The sequence below is a fragment of the Ovis aries genome, chromosome 14, assembly GCF_016772045.2.
Source record: "Ovis aries strain OAR_USU_Benz2616 breed Rambouillet chromosome 14, ARS-UI_Ramb_v3.0, whole genome shotgun sequence".
In the NCBI taxonomy this organism is placed as follows: Eukaryota; Metazoa; Chordata; class Mammalia; order Artiodactyla; family Bovidae; genus Ovis; species Ovis aries.
In genome coordinates this window covers 13,228,465-13,245,169 of record NC_056067.1, presented here as the reverse complement: position 1 = coordinate 13,245,169, position 16,705 = coordinate 13,228,465, and the positions used below count along the sequence as shown (strand labels likewise).

Here is a 16,705-nt window from a genome sequence, read left to right as displayed (position 1 = left end):
GATGCTGTGTGAGGGGAGCCCCAGGCCCCCTTCTTGTCTCTGTGACCCCATGACCCCACTCCCACCCTAGCGGCTCTGGGTGTCTCATTCTCAGAGGAAGCCTGGGGCTGGCTGGCTGCCTCACTTATTTCCTTGGCTTTCTTGGGGCAGTCCAGGGAGGTCAGCCACCAGCTCTGAGGTTAGGGCAGGGACTCCTCGACTCAGGGGGTATGGTCCAGGTGCTGGACAGCAGAGGGCATCATGTCGCCCACTCTGCCCCTTCCCCAGCCAGGCCAGTCCTGCCTACTGAGGAAGCCCTCCCTCTGAGGTGGAGGCCTCCCCCCTGCTCTGGGCTGCATTGCCCCAGGTGAGTCCTCAGCTCCCCTTCCAAGGGCTCCAAGGGCTGAGAGCCCATGGGGGCAGGGCTCCTGGGTGCCGTGTGCTGAACAGATAATGATGGCAGAACAGAGCCCTGAGCTCCTGTGGGCCCTGCTGTGGGCCAGGGCACGGAGTGCTTCCCATCACTCCTCTCATCCTCTCACTGGCTTGAGAGATCAGAGCGTTATCATCACCCCTGATTTATGGGTGAGATGCACTGCCCGAGTGAGCGAGCGAGACGGAAGGAGGTGGGGCAGTGGGGCAGGTGGGGGCTGGGCTGGGCAGCTCTGGTGTCCACGCTGGCCATCCCCTCTACATACCTGGGAGTCGGCCCTCAGCTGGGTTGCTGCACAGCTTCCTTGTGGGTGGGGATTTCTTGGCTGCAAAGAAAATGGGGAGTATGTCAGCATCGCTCTAGTGCTTGGCTGGGGACCGAGAGCCCCAGGGGAAGCTGGCGAGGGAGCATGGAGACTGCAGAGCCCCTGGAAAGCCACTGAGGGCAGGGCCGTGGGAAGCTGGGTGAGCTCGGGGACCCCCAACCTTGGTGGGGCAGGGGCGGGGCTGGGCTGCAGGGCTAGGGTCAACTGATGGCATTTGCACTGGGTTAAGAGTGATTTTACGTTTCTTATCGTGGTATTTCATGTGCATAGATCTCACGTTCCTGTGGTTTGAAAGTCTGAAGTGAGAGGTCTTCACAATGCCCCCATCTCCACCCCCAGCCCACGGATGCTCTTTCCCTGCCTTGCTGGGTCAGCATAGGAAGCAGCTTCTTGTGTTTCTTTCCAGAGTTTCTTGATACAAATAACAGCAAATGTAAATAAATATTTCCATCTCTCCCCTTTCTTCAACAAGAGATAGTCCACTGCACGCAGTGTGCCTCACTTTTTGCATTTAACAGTGAACCTTGGTGGTACCTCCATAGCACCCCATAGAGCAACTCCTGGTTGATATCTGTCTATCCACCTTTCCACCAACACATGGCTACAGAACATTCTGTGGAATAGCTACGTCTACACCCAGACCCTTCTGGGTGGACGGATGCTGGGTTGCCCTCTCTGGCCCTTTATAAGTAGTAGAGCAATGAACACGTGTAAGGAGACCAGGAGAACAAACCCAAAGAAACAACAGCTCGGTCAAGGGCAAATGCACTTGTGATCTAAAGACACTGTCAGGTAACCACTCTTGTGGTTTCAACATTTGGCCACAAATGCTTTGATCCTTCACCCTCCAAAAGGTGGAGCCCAAGTCCCTCCCCTTCAACAGGGGCTGGATGTGGCGACTGGTGGCCGATGAAAAGAATACCTGCCCAAATTCTGGACCCACAGAAACCCTTAGATTTCAAGCTGCTGTCTGTCATACAACATTAGGGAACTACTAGGACAACTCTTGGTGGTTGTGCCGACGTGCATCCCCCTCAATGAGATGTGGAGAACCCTGAGATATGTAGGTTTCTGGGATCACAGGGTGGAAAGTGTGCCCTTGCCTGGAGTGGGGCAGGCCAAGTCCTGGGGAGGGCCTACAGGAGGCAGCTTCCCATTCACTCACTCACTCATTGACTCCTTCAGCCACTCATTGATTCATTCATTCACTCATTGATTCCTTCAGCCACTCATTTATTCAGTCACTCACTCATTCATTGATTCATTCAGCCACTCATTCATTCATTCAGTCACCCATTCATTCAGTCACCCATTCATTCAGTCACCCATTCATTCATTCAGTCACCCATTCATTCATTCACTCACTCATTCATTCAGTTACTCATTCATTCATTCACTCACTCACTCATTCATTCATTTGATCACTCATTCATTTATTCAGTCACTCATTCATTGATTCATTCAGCCACTCATTCATTCATTCATTCATTCACTCATTCATTTATTCATTCATTCACTCACTCCTTCATTCAGTCACTCACTCCTTCATTCATTCAGAGATCAGACACTAGGTCAGGCGTCTGTCACATGGTGGTGAGTGAAACATCTGCTGTGAAACATCAACAGGAACCACAGAGGAGGAAACTGAGGCTCAGAGAGGTCATGTGACTTGTCCAAGTCTCACAGCATGCAGTGAACATGGGGCAGTGTAAGGCAGGCCCCTGGGGACTGTGCTTGCCCTGTGCAGGACCGAGTGGCTCTGCACTTCGGCCCCACCTCAGGGCCCCTCTCTTCCTGAGGTGGCCCTGCATCCATGTGCGGACCTGTGGGCAGAGCTAATGGGCCCCACATTCTGCCTGCAGCACTCAGGGCACCCCAGACTGGCTGTCCCTTCAAGGACTTGACGGCCCATCCTGGGTGCTCAGAACAGTGGGGCAGGCAGGGGGCAGCGTATGCCCGATCTTGGGTTCCCATCCCTGCCCAGGCTCTTGGCAAAGGCCCCTGGTTCTGGCTGGTGTGGGTTTCAGCAGGCCTGGGGCCCCTTTGAAGTGGGGAGATCCAATCCCCCAGACCCTGGCCTGCCCCCGGGAACTCCAGGAGTGCAGGCGTCTCCTTTTCACTCAGAAACACCACCTGGCCCCAGCCTCTGGGTAACTCAAGCCCACGGTGGTGCTGGCTGGCTCCAGCTGGGTGTGGGTGGCAGCTCCTGGTGAGGGGTGTCCCGCTGCAAGCCTGGGCCCCTGCCCTCCGTTCCTCCCTCCCCATGGACCCCAGGCCCCAGCAGGGAGTCCAGGCTCTGCTCCTGACCCTCTGCCTTCAGCTCTCCTTTCCACCTGCCCTGTTTTAGCTGTGGCCTCTTGTCCTTGATCTTGGCCCTCCTGTCCACTCCCGCTCACTCCCCCAGACCGCCTCAGGCCTTTGTCTAAACAGTGCCCCTGCCCGGATGCCCCCGCCTCCTCCCTCACCTTCCCGATTCCTACTCACTTCTAAAGGGAGACCATTGGCAGGGGGGTCAGCTGGGCCTGGATTTGAATCCTGGCTGTAGCACTTCTGGCTATAAAATGGGGTGATCACAGCTCTGGCCTCAAAGGCTTGTGGCTGGGAGGCTGGACAGAACCGCACACACTAAGCCCGCAGACGCTGGCTCTGAATGAAGTCACTGCTCCTCCAGGCTTCTCTCTAGCCTGCCTCTTCTGAGAAGCACTTTCAGTTATGTGTGTGTCCACTGGTGAAGCAGGAATGATCTTGGGAGCCCTCGCTGGGGGGCTGTCCGCCAATACTGGGTGTCTAGGCAGCTCAGCACAGATGGCCCTGCTGGGTCAGAGCTCTGCGCCCCAGCTCCCCTCCCCAAGCACCCCCAGGCTCCCTGGGCCCTCCAACCTCAGTTTCAAGGGGCTGGGGCTGCTGAACCCTCAGGATGCCTGGGCTCCCATCTTCTGTGACTCGGGACCTCTGGCCGGCAGTGGACCTGGCTGAGGCCCTGCAGCCTCCTCGGTCTCCTGCTGCCGGCCTGCCCAGAGGTGGGCATGTTTAACTCCCCTGTTAGGATGTTTCTCTCCTCAGGGTGGGGCTGCACCTTCTAAACAGGCAGGAACCCGGCCTCTTCTGGTTTCCACCTGCGAGGGGCAAGGCCCACTGTGAGGTGGGGTAGAGGCATCTGCCCTTTCGTCCCCTTGTCCTGTCCTGTGTCCCTGGCCCCCAGTGCCCTTGGGAAGCAGTCAGCATTGGATGAGTTGTGAGGGTAGGCTGCACGCTTGCTCTATCCTGGCCTTGGCCGGGCGGTGCCCTTGTGTGGCCTCTGCTGGCCGGGCACTGGGTGACTGGACGGGCGTGGGGAGCAGGTGTGGGCGGGGGCAGGCTGGGCAGCTGTCCCCCTCTCCTGCATCCTCTTTCCCTCCCTGAGGAGCTGGCAGCTTTAGGGATGGTGCAGAGGCAACGGCAATGACCGCAGAGGACCGTGTGGACACTGCCTTGACCTCATGGCCCCCTTTGTGGCCAGTGCTCACTCCTGTTACAGGTGGGAACAGAGGCTTGGAGAGGGGGTCGGTCCCCATGTGGTGAGGGCAGCACGGTGTGACGCCTTTCGGGAAGAAGCTTGCAGCAGCCGGTCGGGACCAGGGCAGAGGGAGGGAGCGGGGTCTGGCTGAGGGTAGCAGGCACAGGGGTCTGAGAAGCCCCTCCAAGGAGGTGACCCTCGGCCATGCGTGGCCAGGCCATGGGTAAAGGTCCTTCAGGTATGGCGTGGGGGGTTGGGTCCCCCAGCCGGGAGGCACAATGGGGCTGGGGTGGCAAGCAGGCTGGCGAGGGGGCAGCCAGTGGGGGTCTTACTGGCAGAACAGGGATGCCGTGGACACACACCCCCTAGGCTCCCCCCACCCTTTCCTAGACACCGATCAGGAGGCCAGATGTAGGTGCTGCTAGGTGGACCAGGCTGTGATGGGCAGCCAGGCTCCAGCCTGACCAGGTGTGGATGGGGAACTGAGGCTCCCAGGAGACTGGCGGGCCTAAGGCAAAGCCTGGAGTAGGATCCTGCCCCCACCCCCGCATCCCCCTCCACCCTCTGCCACCCCCACACACAATGCTCCCCTGGGAGGCACAACCAGGCCCTTTTATAGACCCCTGCCTGCCCTGTCCAGGCCAAGTGCCCTGAGCTGTGCCTCCCTGGACACTGGCCCTGCCGCCTGGCCACCCTGTGCCTGCACCACTGCTGGCCCGTGGCTTGGACCAGCCACCCCCACTGGCCTGCTCCCCGATGGACGCCCTGCATGCCAGCTCAACCGGGCAGGGTCTCTGCTCCAGGTCATCCTTGACTAGCGAGGCTGGAAAAGCATAAGGCGCACAGCCTTGGGCACCGCCCCACGACCATCCCCTGCCAGCCTCCCCCACAGGCTGCTCGCTTGTGCCCCCTCCATGCCCAGACCAGCCCCCTTCCTGGCCAGCCCCATGATGGGTTCCGAATCCTGGGCAGCGAGCAGAGCAGGGTGGTCGGCTCAGATGAGGCGGGGTCTCGGTCAGCACAGCCCGCACTGAGGGGCTGCCGCGGCAGCTCCTTGTGACATTTATTTTACAAACATTCCCCTTTCCTTTTGCTTCAAAAGCTGCCGCTTTGCTTAAAAACTATCTGTTACCCGAGTGCTCAGATAAACCTTAGCAGGTAAAATTATATCTGAGATATGGCCCGAGGGTCTGTTTAAGAATCCTGGGCAAATTATCAGCTGCATTTATCTTAATTACTTTGGGGGAAAGTGGAGGCTGGTGTTGGATGGGACCGGGAAGCGGGGGTGCGTTCCACCTTATCGGGGCGCATATTTGAGATCCTTTAACAGGAGGCAGATAAGAGGAGCACGTGGGGAGAAAACGATGTCTTCACAATTGACAGGGAGGCGGCCGCGGGGCTGCTGGGGGTTTGTGCTGAAAGGCGGGACCCATTGCCCACGGAAGCCCCAAATGCCTCCATCCCTCCTGTTCCCCTGAGACCCATATTTGCGGGGTGTGAAAAGGATCCCAACTTAGCTCTTGGCCGATTCGTCCTAGAACAAGTCCCACAGCATGCTGACACCACACAGCCGCACTCTGGACATGACGCAGAACTAGGGCCTTAACTGTGATGGTGCTGGGAGCCCTGGAAGTCCAAGCAGGGTCTGGAAGAAGGATGGAGCAGGGGGTGCAGAACGGTTTGGGGCAGGGTGGACGCGGGAAGAGATGAGGGCTATCTGTCCACGCCTGGCTCTGCCCAAAAAGCCGCCCCCTGGCCTCAGCTGCCAGACCGCAGTGTCTCATCTGGTGCATCCCAAGGGCCCGTGTGGATCCAGACGCGCTTGCTGGTGCAGCTGACCGCCTGGCTTCAGGAGAGCCGCCGGAAATCAAAGGTTCCGGGACTGGCCACCACTCCCGGGAAGGGTCACCCCCGACGCCCTGCTAACTGGTGCTCTTTGGACACCAGCAGTTCTCCAAGGACCTCAGTGCCCAAACTGCAGGATGGGAGGGACCACACCAGTGCACAGGCCGAGCAGGGAAGGGCCAGAGACTCGAGAGGAAGATAGGCACACAGTCTGCAGAAGTCAGGACACCGGGACCCAGGCAGGAGCCCTCAGCACTGCCCAGGGCCACGGGGGATCTCGCACCGTCATCCCTGAGCGCCTGCTTCAGTGCCTACATGTCGAGAGGGCCACACGGGTTGCCTGGACCCTCCCGCCCTGCTGCCCTCTGCTCTCATCTGCTGCCACCCTCCCTGGTACCTACTCACCCCTGCCACCCTCTGTGTTGCCACATGCCAGGCTGCTCCTGCTTAGACCCCTGCATGGGCCAGGCCCTTGGGGGTGTCCCTCCTTCCCTCCTTCTGGTCCAGCTCCAAGGCCACCTGCACCAGGAAGCCTCTGCCCCGAGGCCCATCTGTCAATCTCTCGGGGAACATGATTTCCCCCTGCCGTCTGCCTCTGCCACACCACATGCCTCCGCAAGCAGGCTGCCTGATGGGTGCACAGGCCATGCTGCTCAGGCCGCACTGTCTGCCCCTCTGCAACGCCCCCGGGGGCCAGCCCGGTGGCAGAGGGGCCGGGTCTGCCCAGCGCGTCAGCTGACCTCGCCAGGGACCTCCGGGAGCGCTGCAGTCACTGTTAGTGGGAGCGCCCCTGCCCACCTAAGCACAGTGTCACAGAACAAGATGAAACACGCATTGGGGACCCTGGAGCCCAGCCCTCACCTGGGGCTCCGGGTCTGGGGGGCCACCAGGGGGTGTGCAGCACACAGCTGCATACGTGTGGGCCCACGGGCACCCACAGGCAGGTGAGTCCACAGACATGGGGACACACACTCTCATACGCAGACTTGCACACACACACGCATGCACACATGCACATGTTCACACCACACGCATGCCCCTACGCTCCTGGGGTCGTGCAGGGCTGCCCACCCTCTGCTTCTGGCCCGCATTTCTAGATGGGGCCTTGGGGATGTTCTGTGTGCAGCAGTCAGCAGGTGGGGAGTTGCTGGGGAGAGGCAGGGGTGGAGGTGCAGACAGCGCCCTTGGGCTCCCCATCTCTCCAAGTAGTGCCCGGGTCCAGGAACGTCTGTTGGTGGTGTTTTGGGAGCAGGTCTTACACCCTAGAATTTAACAGTGTACCAAGCTCTGCCCAGGGAACTCTGGTTGCCCCTTGCCTGGCCTTGGAGGGTTCCCCCCCCGCTGCACCGGGAGGACTGCCAGGGTCCTGTCTGCAGGAGCATACTAGGGCTCAGTGGCCCTGGGAAACTCCCACCCAAGTTCCAGGCAAATGGAGCGAGCGCCGACCATCCCAGAGCCGAGAGGCAGCTCGTCCAGGTCAGGCTGGTCAGGGCAGGGAGGGCGGCAGGTCTGCAAGCACGAGAGACAGTGGCCAGGGCTCCACGGAGGCCACCTTGAAAGCAATGCTGAACAAGGCACTTTCTTCAGAGGGACCCGGGGGGAGCTTGGCCCCTGGGGGCACCTTGTGCAACGGCAGCTCAGAGAGGCGGGGAGCTTGCTCAAGGCCACACAGCAGCAGAGACTGGGAGGGCGGCAGCCCAGTGACACCCGGATCAGCTAATAACAGAAGCTTCGGGGGCCAGAGGAGGCCCAGCTCCTGGCCTCCCGGAGAAGGGAAGGGTGACATCACTCCGGATGTGTTATGGTTCTGAAAAAGCCCCTGCAGATCCCAGGCCTGCCCTTGTCTGGGAGCTCCAGCTACACAGGGACCCTCCCATCCCCCAGAAAGGTAATAGTGCGAGAGAAGGAGGTGTTTCGAGGGACCTGGAGGGTGAAGTGGCTCGGACCCCAGGGTGGACCTGGCTCCTAGTACGGCTGCAGACTCGGGTCTCTCGGGCTCTGTCCAGAGCAGTCATCCTCTCTCGGAAGCTTGAACCCCTGCTGTCTGACACCACTGTCCGCCACGTGAGGTCCCAGCCACAGTGCGCCCTGGAGCTCGGGCTTGCGGCCACGCTGGGACACCCTGGAGCCTGAAGGGTGTTCAAGGCTCTGGGCAGTTTTGATTTTGTCAGAAAGGTTGACTCCATCCTTGCCTCCAATTGACCCTCCAATCACCCACATGCGACTCTTTGTTATAAACACTGCTGTTCCTCTGCCAACCCTGGGACACAGAGTCCGTGGGCACTGTCGCCACAGCGTCGGTGCCTGGAGGGGCTCTGTCCACACCCTCTCCTCTCCGTGGGCCTCGAGTGAGAGACGGGCTTTCAGAACTTCATGGTCCAGGGTGGGCCAAGGACCAGCGCCCAGAGGCCGAGTCTGGGTCTGAACCCTGGGCTGGGGCCAGAGTGTGCCTGGGAAGCTTGCACACCCTGTGACCCTGACATGTGACAGGGCTGGGACCAGGCTGCAGAGGGGGGCTGGGACCATCTTGCATGTTCCATGGGCCTCCCTGGGCTGGGCTTGCTCCTGGTTCTTCCAGGCCACGGGACAGGGTACCCCGGGCCGTCATCTCACCTGCCAGCCAGCCTGGGGTGGAGTATACATCAGACCTATTTCACAGGAGAGGAAGCTGAGGCTGAGGGAGGTAAATGAACTGGGACACCACCTTGGAATTCCCACCCTGTGCCTGAGACCCCCAAACAGGGCTTGGAAGCCTTCTGGTTTTGGGGAACAACCATCGCCCCACGTGGGGCCTCCCTGTGAGAAGCAGGGGCCTGTGTAGAGGTCACTGTGCTTGGTGGGGACGCAGGGACAGCAGGCTTTAATGAGCTGTCTCCTGAGTGACAAGATTAATGAGCTTCTTTGGCTGCGTTAATTACTGTCCTGTCAAGTTCAGAATCCTATCAGCCTCCTTTCTCAATTAAAAGTGATTATGATTTCGTTCCTCAGAACCAGAGGGTTAGTGAAGTCCACTGGGCAGCAGCCAGGTGGGGGGCCCTGGACACTCGGGATCTGCTGCATCGGAGGTTGCGGGGGGCTGTGTGTCAGGTGGGGAGCCCGGGCAATTGGTCCAATGGGATGCCTGATGCCCACTGGGCTCATGGCCCCACCTGTGGGAAGAGGTAGGCACTCAACCCAATTTACAGATGAGGAAACCGAGACCTGGCATGCCTGGGCTCCTCCGTGCTGCGGGGATGGGTGCTTTGCTCTGGCCACTTCCAAGCTCCACCCACTCTCCTGTTGCCTTGTCATCTGCGGACAAGCAGGGTTGTGTCTTGAGAGGACCTGGGGGGCTGGAGTCCCGCTGCGGGTCCCAGCTGCTCCAGGGCCTTTCTTGGTGGCGAGGGACGTCTGCCATCATCCGGTGCCTAGATGGGACCAGCCATGGCCACATGGCAGGCGGTGGCCCAGGAAAAGACTGTCCCCTCGCGTTCCTGTGAGCCTGTCCTCTGACAGCGCAGCCTCAGCCGTCTCTGGGCAGTTGGGCTCCAAGCGCTCTGGACCCGGCTGACCAAGCCCCTCTGAGAAGCCTCCCCCGGGTGCCCTTGCTGTGGTGGGTGATCGGAGCTCAGGAGGGGCCGATCGGGGTGGCTGTGGGCCTCTGGCTGCAGCGGCTTGGCTGTTCCAGAGGGTGGAGGGCAGGAGGGAGACGTGGCCCTGCAGGCCCCTGGCCTCCCCCTGCAGCCTTGGGGCCCTCTGTCCTGCTCCCTCACAGGCCCTGACCCGCCTGAGGGCCTCGTCACTGCCACCATCTGGGAGCTGCCGCCTGGCCAGCTCACTCCCCACCTGGCATCACACTCACGCTCTGGGGGCTCCGGGCTCCTCTGGCGGGGGGCAGGGGAGGAACACACACTTCCTTCTCACTATCCCTGCTAGGCCGGCCACTGTCGGCCACATCTGTTTCCAGCTCCTGAGCTCCACTCCACAGGTGCCCATGTGTGGGGAGCACTCAACGTGTTGGGTTGAAGCGTGGGCACTGGGGAGCCACAGAACATCAGACCCCAAGGCTTCTGGGGGGATGCATGCCGGCGGGGAGACCAGGTAGGGAGCCCCTTCCTTCCTTCTGGGGACCTTTGGGATTTACGGTTGAGGGGCTCCAGGTGTGACAAGTGCAGGGAACCAGAGGCCCCACTGTCTGAGGCTGAGGGGCCTGGCAGCTCCTTCTCAGCCTCTGCCTGTTTCCCATCCACTCCTTGTGCTGCCCTGCCCCGAGCTCAGGGTCCCCGCCTCGCCAAGGCCCCTCTGCACCCTCCCTGCCAGCCCTCCCGAGGGCACCTGTCACCTCTCCTCCTAGAACATGGTGGGGGTGGGGCAGAGGGCAGGACTGGGGTCCCTCCTCAGCCCATTTGTCCCCAGAGCGCATCCAGGGCCGGCTGCAGGGGGCACCACTGTCCACAGAAGGGAAGGCTGAGGCCACAGAGCCAGAGGCAGCGCTGGCCGGAGCCGCGCCAGCACCAAACCACCCGCTCCTGCCTGGGCACAGCACCCCGCGGCAACCTCGCCCGGGGCCAGGCAGGGAGGCTGCGTCTCGCACCCACCAGCTCTGCACAGAAGGGGCAGCTGAGACCCTGAGGGTGGGTACACAACCAAGGGTTATGAAGTGGCGGCCATAGGCCGACGGAACAGGCACTCACACGACTCGGTGCTGAAACACAAGGGCTGCCGGCCGGCCCCCATGGGCAGCGACGGCCCTTCCCGGAAGGCGCGGGCCCAGCCTCTCGTTTACGGCTGCTCCCTCGCTCAGCACCCGCTGTCCTGCCCGCACCCCGCTGAGAGGTGGAGAGAGGGAAGGGGGGCTTCAGGGGAGACCTCTGGGTCTGTCCCCTGCTCCTGCCTCGCCTCTCCCCAGGTCGGGCAGCCCCTGGGCTCACCTGGCTGTGTGCGATTCAGCACAGTCCCATCCTCTCAGACACACTGGATTTGGCAGTTTCTCCCCTTGGACCAAGCTTTTCCTTAGTATAAGCGTTTCCGTGTCCTGGTGCCAAGCACCCTGCCCGCATCAGCACATGTTTCTTCACAGAGGGGTAGAGGCCAGACCACCGGCACCCACCCTCCTCCCCGCAGACGGGTCCACGGCTGCAGGAGCGCCTGGCACCCGCCCTGCCTGCCCCGCCCGCCGGGCAGCTGCTCAGCCAGGAAATCCAGCACAGAGGCAGCCCTCTGATTTTTCAGGAAAAGCCAGAAATCCAGGTTTTAAAGTGAAATCTCCCCATTTTAAAACTTTGGCAGCAAAGTCACCTAAGACAAAATAAGTACTGTGGGCCGAAGCGGCTGAGGCGACTGGGGCTGTGGTTGGTCTCCTGTGACCTTCCTGTGGGCGGAGGCCCCCCCTCGCTGTGCCCTCAATGGGGGGATGGGTTAGGTCACCGGCTCCCTCACTCATCCATCTGTGGCCAGGCTCCCCGGCAGGCGCCAGGACAGGACTGTAGACAGAAAGGACGGACATCGTGCCCCGACCACGCGACCCCCCCCCCCCAGGGGGCCGGGTTTAGGGTGCTTAGGATGTGAACTCGGGTCTCCTGGTGCCACATCTGGTGAAGGCCTGTGGTGCCCTGGAAAGCTCCAGGATTGCTGGAACCCCTGATGGAGGGGGAGATCCTGCACTGGCAAAGTGGGGGTCAGAGAGGCTATGCCCTGGGCCCCAGGTCACACAGCAGGTTGTAGAGAGGGCTGGTCGGGAGGCTCTGCAGACCGAGGGCAAGCTAGGCACTATGGCCTGAGGGACGGTGGGGGCGTGCCAGGCCCACACCCGGGCATCTTCCTGGCCTGAGGCTGGCCTGGCTTCCAGGAGGGACAGAAGTGTTCAGGCTCCCCTCCCGGCTGGGAGGCACCAGCAGCTGCCTGTCACTCAACTGCCCACAACAAGCACCCAGGCCTAGCCCTTTCCAGACCCACTGCTGGCGGCTGCCTGGTAAGAGTGGGGTTCCTCCCTGGAGAGGGCAGGGCTGGCTGGTGGAGGGGCCTGCTCGGTCTCCAGGACACTGGAGGGGGCTGAAGTCCTGGAAAGACACAGTGGTCCCGTCCAGCTGTGTGACAAGAGGGGACCTTCATCCTCACTCTGCAGATGGGCCCGGAGGGGCTGGGACACTTGCCTGTGAACACACAGCCAACAGACCGCAGGCCGGGAGACCTGGGCTGGTCTCCATCCGGTTGCATCCCTGGTGCCCCTCCCTCGCTGGACTAGGCGACCATCTCCTGTTTGTGAAGCTCCATCCCCAGCTTCCCTGGGGCCTCTCACACTTCCCTCTCCCCAGAGCAGCCAGGGGGTCTTTCCAAGCACAGATGGGGGCCATATTCCCCTCTGCAAATGCTCCACAGCTTCGCTGGAGTTGGCATCAAGTCCCATCCTAGCCATGAGCCCCTGGACCGTCGGGGCCCTGCCTCCTGGGCCTTCTAGAATGCCTCAGGGCCTTTCCCTCCAGAGTCCCTGTTCTGGGAACATGCCTCAGAGACCTCCCCACCGCGGCTGCCTGGGGTCTGGCCCCCTCCTTGCAGGGTCCGAATGGGTGTGATTCTCCTTTAGGTCTGTGTGCCCTTGCTTTGGCCAGGCAGTGTGAGTGGCAGGAGGTGGGTGGGCTGGACTGTATCCCTTCAAAGACGTCATCAGGTTCTGACCATCCTCCTCCGCCCCGAGGAACCTGGGAATGCAGCCTTATTGGGAACAGGGTTTCTGTAGGGGTGATCGAGGTGGGTCATCCTAGGTTAGGGTGGCCCTGTCCTTAGAAGAGACAGAAAAGGAGAAACACAGCCCTTGAGGAGAGGCCACATGAAGGTGGGGGCAGACTGGCCACTGCGGCCACCTCCCTGCACCCGTCGCCACCTCCCCAGTCCATTCTCCCCAGAGCCTCCAGGGCAGGGGCCCTACGGAGCCCTCGTTCACCCAACCCGGGGCTTCAGCTTGGCCTCCTCTGGCTGGAGCCCTGCTCCCCAGACAGCCACGGACGGCTCTTCTCTGCCCACGCGTGCTGGCTGTCCAGCGGCACTCTGACCACTGGATTCACCTTGACCCCAGTTCCTGGCACTTTCTGTTAATATCTCCTGGCCCTGCTTTATCCAGCTTTATTTTAAACTTCATCACAAAGTGGACATACGTATAAAAGTGTGCGTTTACATACATTCATAGAGCATGTATGTTTTTATAGCATGTGTGTGCATGTACACGTGTACCTAAGACATGCACACAGGGCATGTGACAGGGAACATCGCCGCCCTGAGGACCCCTGTGCCCCCACTGCCCTGCAGCGGCTCCCCACGCGGACAGGCCACCAGCCTCCATCACAGACGCTGGTTTGGCCCGGGTGACATCAGGCTCCACGGTCACGTGTCCCCACCTCTGTCCTCCACCCATTTCATGTGGCGCCCCCTGGGGCCCTGACATTGCACCTGCAGAGCTGGGGGGAACTAAGCCAGACCGAGGTCAGGGACGCCCGAGCCCAGAGTCCCCCAGGGGACCTCCATGGACTGCACTGTGGGGGTCTCTGGAGTCATAACCTCTGCTGGCAGCCTGGAAGACACAGCCCCCATGCCCCTGCCTGCCTGCAGAGGGGCCTGAAGTGGATGGCTGGCCAGGGAGGGGCCCCCGCCCTAAGGGGTGCCGCCCAAATACCGTGGATATTCATCCCAGGCAAGTCCTGGCTCTGTTGGCCTCCGAGGGTGGCGCTGGCTGAGACCCGCAGAACACCCCTCCCTCCCCAGCCCTTGGGCTGTTTTTCTTTCATCAGCTGGAGAAAAGGAGGGAAGAAAGGAAGACAGCAGAATATTTTGCAGGGACTGAAAAGGCATTGTGACCATGTGTTTCTTTGATGGCCGTGGGGAGCCTGGCCCCAGAGTTCTCTCCTTCTGGCCTTTGAGGTGGAGGTGGAGAGGGCTGCCTTGGAGCCAGTGAGGGTCTGCAGCGGCTGGAGTGGGGCAAGGCCCAACCAGGCAGGAAGCCTGTGTGAGCCAAGCACTGGGGACTGGAAGGGGGCCTGAGACACACACACACACACACACACACACACACACACACGGAGGAGAGACAGAAGATGCCGGAGGCAGTGCTGTGTATACAGCTGGTGCTCATGGGTATGTGCAGGAATGACTCGGGGTACTGACCCTGACTGCTTGTTAGGGCTGATCCCTCACACTGGTCTGAAAGCAGCAGTCCCTCCCTCTCTTCCTCCATCTTTAATTCCCCTCCCACCAATTTGTTTCTTTAAAGCTTGTAATTCTGCCCCAGGAAGGACTAAAAGGTGCACAGGAAAAATGGTGCCTACACCACAGGTTGTCAGGACAGAAGCCAAAGTCTGTTGGGAGGGCCAAATTAAGCTCTGAGCTTCCTGGGCGCCAAGCTACAAGGGGAACAAGACGCAGGGAACTTGTCTCTCCCATTGTCTTGGGTGGGGGGTGGTGTGGTAACTGTCTTCCTGCAACCCTGCGACAGTCCCCACCTCCCAGCAATGTGCTGAGACGAAAGGAGACGCCAGGTGTCTCACGCCTGGTGCACAGTGTTTGCTCGGTGGCTGTGAATTCCTTCCTCTGTTAAGGTGAGGACGCTGAGGCTCAGAAGGTACTAATACCTGGCATTTGAGATCACGGCACAGCCAGTGAGAGCAGGAGGCTGGTGCTGACATTGGCGGCCAGGACTGGTCCTCCTCGCTCCCTTCTTAGGGAGGGGAAGCCCCAGTCCAGGGGCTGCCTGTGTCTGACTGTGTGCCCAGCCAAGGCCTCCAAGCTGCTGTGGGCCTGGAGGGGCAAGTCATCCAGGCCAGTCCCTCCCCAGAGCATGAGGGGCAGCTCTGGGGCTGTGGACACAGGGCCCGGTCACATGTGGTCCTGCCCTCCCAGTCCACTGGAGGCTTTTCCTCTCACGAGGAGGGACCCCTGGAGACCCAGCTTGTTAGAAGCTCTTGAGTGGGGAGAGTGTAGGGTAGGGAAGGACAGGGCCATGCACACCTTGCTACAGGAAGGTGATCTTCCTGGGGGCGGCATGACCTGGGTGACCCTGGCCTGGGGGTGACCCTGACCTGGGATAACCCTGACCTGGAGGTGACCCTGACCTGAGCTGACCCTGACCTGAGCCAACCTTGCCCTGGGGCAACCCTGAACTGGGGCGACCCTGACCTGGGGATGACTCTCACTTGGAGTGACCCTGCCCTGGACTGCTGCTCTGGGGTGAGGGACCTGAGCCTCGGGGGCTGAACGATGCAATTGCCGTGGGCTCCGGTCCAGTGGACAGAAGAGGAAGGGGAGACAGTGTGTCTGTCCCATCACCTGCCCAGCTGGCATGTCCCCATGGTCCCCCCTCTGCCTCCTGGACAGCGGGAAGGAGCCCAGTGCATGCACTAACAAGCCAGATACTGCCCTTGACCTCCGGGCTCCGTAGCCTCCCCTCTGTGGGACCACCCTGGACATCGTCCATAGGGGAAGATGGTGTGAGTGGCAGCCCGAGGCAGGTCGACCCCGGAGAGAGGGGTCCTGGCGCCACTCACGAGCTGGGGGCCCAGGTCAGTCAGCCCCCTCTTGGGAGAGTGAGACCAAGGCATTATGGTGTCATAGTGTCAGAGCACACGCACCACCACTTCCTTGCTGTGTGACTTCAGGCAACTGACTTAACCTCTCTGAGCCTCATTCACCCGCCAGTAAATGGGTCATCGCTACCTCACATGGCCTGCGGGGTGGCATCAGATACTGTATGCAAACCAGTGAGCTGGTCCTATTCCTCAGGGGCTGTGAGCTATTATTCCATTACTATTATGTTTATATTAATTACTCTCTCCCATTGCCCTGAGGTTGAATGGACAGGCCTGGGTATAAGACACAGAAAGTGTAGATGTTTTAAAGTGATGTTATGAAAGCATCTCTCTGGGACTCCACTTCCTCACCAGAAATATGGGTATGACACCACTGGCCCTCCCACCCCTGGGGCTCTGCTTGTGGGGGTGGTGGTGCCTTGGGTGAGCCGGTTCTTGGAGGCCTAGTGACTCCCTCCGCTGGCCCAAGTGTCCAGCAGATGGTGCCTGATACAAGATTCCTGCCCAGGTAGGCTCTGGGGGAGGCAAGAATTAGGGCAATGTGTGCGTGTCCATCTGAGCGTGCACACGTGGGCGGGGGACTCTGGTGTGCACGCACACGTGCAGGCAGGTGCACTGGCTTATGCACGCGGGAGCTCTGGGCCAGCCATTTCTGCCTGGGGACACGGTCCCCTGAGGCTCTGCCACTCGCCCTGCCGAGGCCAACTGCTGGCACCTGCTGGGGTCACAGCAGCTGGGAAGCAAAGGCCAGGTGACGTCCCAACAGGCTGGCCTTGGGCATCGGTAGGACTGACTGATAGGTGCAACCACCTCCAAGCCTTTAGGCACAGCCTGCTGATCCTTTTTTTTTCCCCCTAAAATAACATGTTTACGCTAAGACTGGAAAGGTTATGCAAAGATTGGAAGAAACGGAAAAGCAACCTGGCAGTCCCAAACGCCATCGACAGGATCGGTCACTGCGCACAGACCCCCAGGTATTCCTGGGAGGCTGTTGCAGAAATGAAGGTGGGGGCAGTGGGGGGCAGGAGTGTGGCAGGGATGGTTCGGACATCTCTGGTGGCAGGTCACTGCCTTGC

The 16,705-nt window shown here is 60.6% G+C and overlaps 1 protein-coding gene across 3 annotated transcripts in view; it reads right to left on the bottom strand.

Moving 5' to 3' along the window:
- Nucleotides 1-16,705, bottom strand: part of ZNF469 (zinc finger protein 469) — a 246,364-nt gene that overhangs the window by 13,476 nt on the left and 216,183 nt on the right. For all 3 annotated transcript variants that reach the window (XM_042231537.1, XM_042231538.2, XM_027977729.3), the window contains one exon: nt 678-737. The gene's annotated coding sequence lies outside the window, so the exon portion shown is untranslated. The remainder of the gene's footprint in view (nt 1-677; nt 738-16,705) is intronic.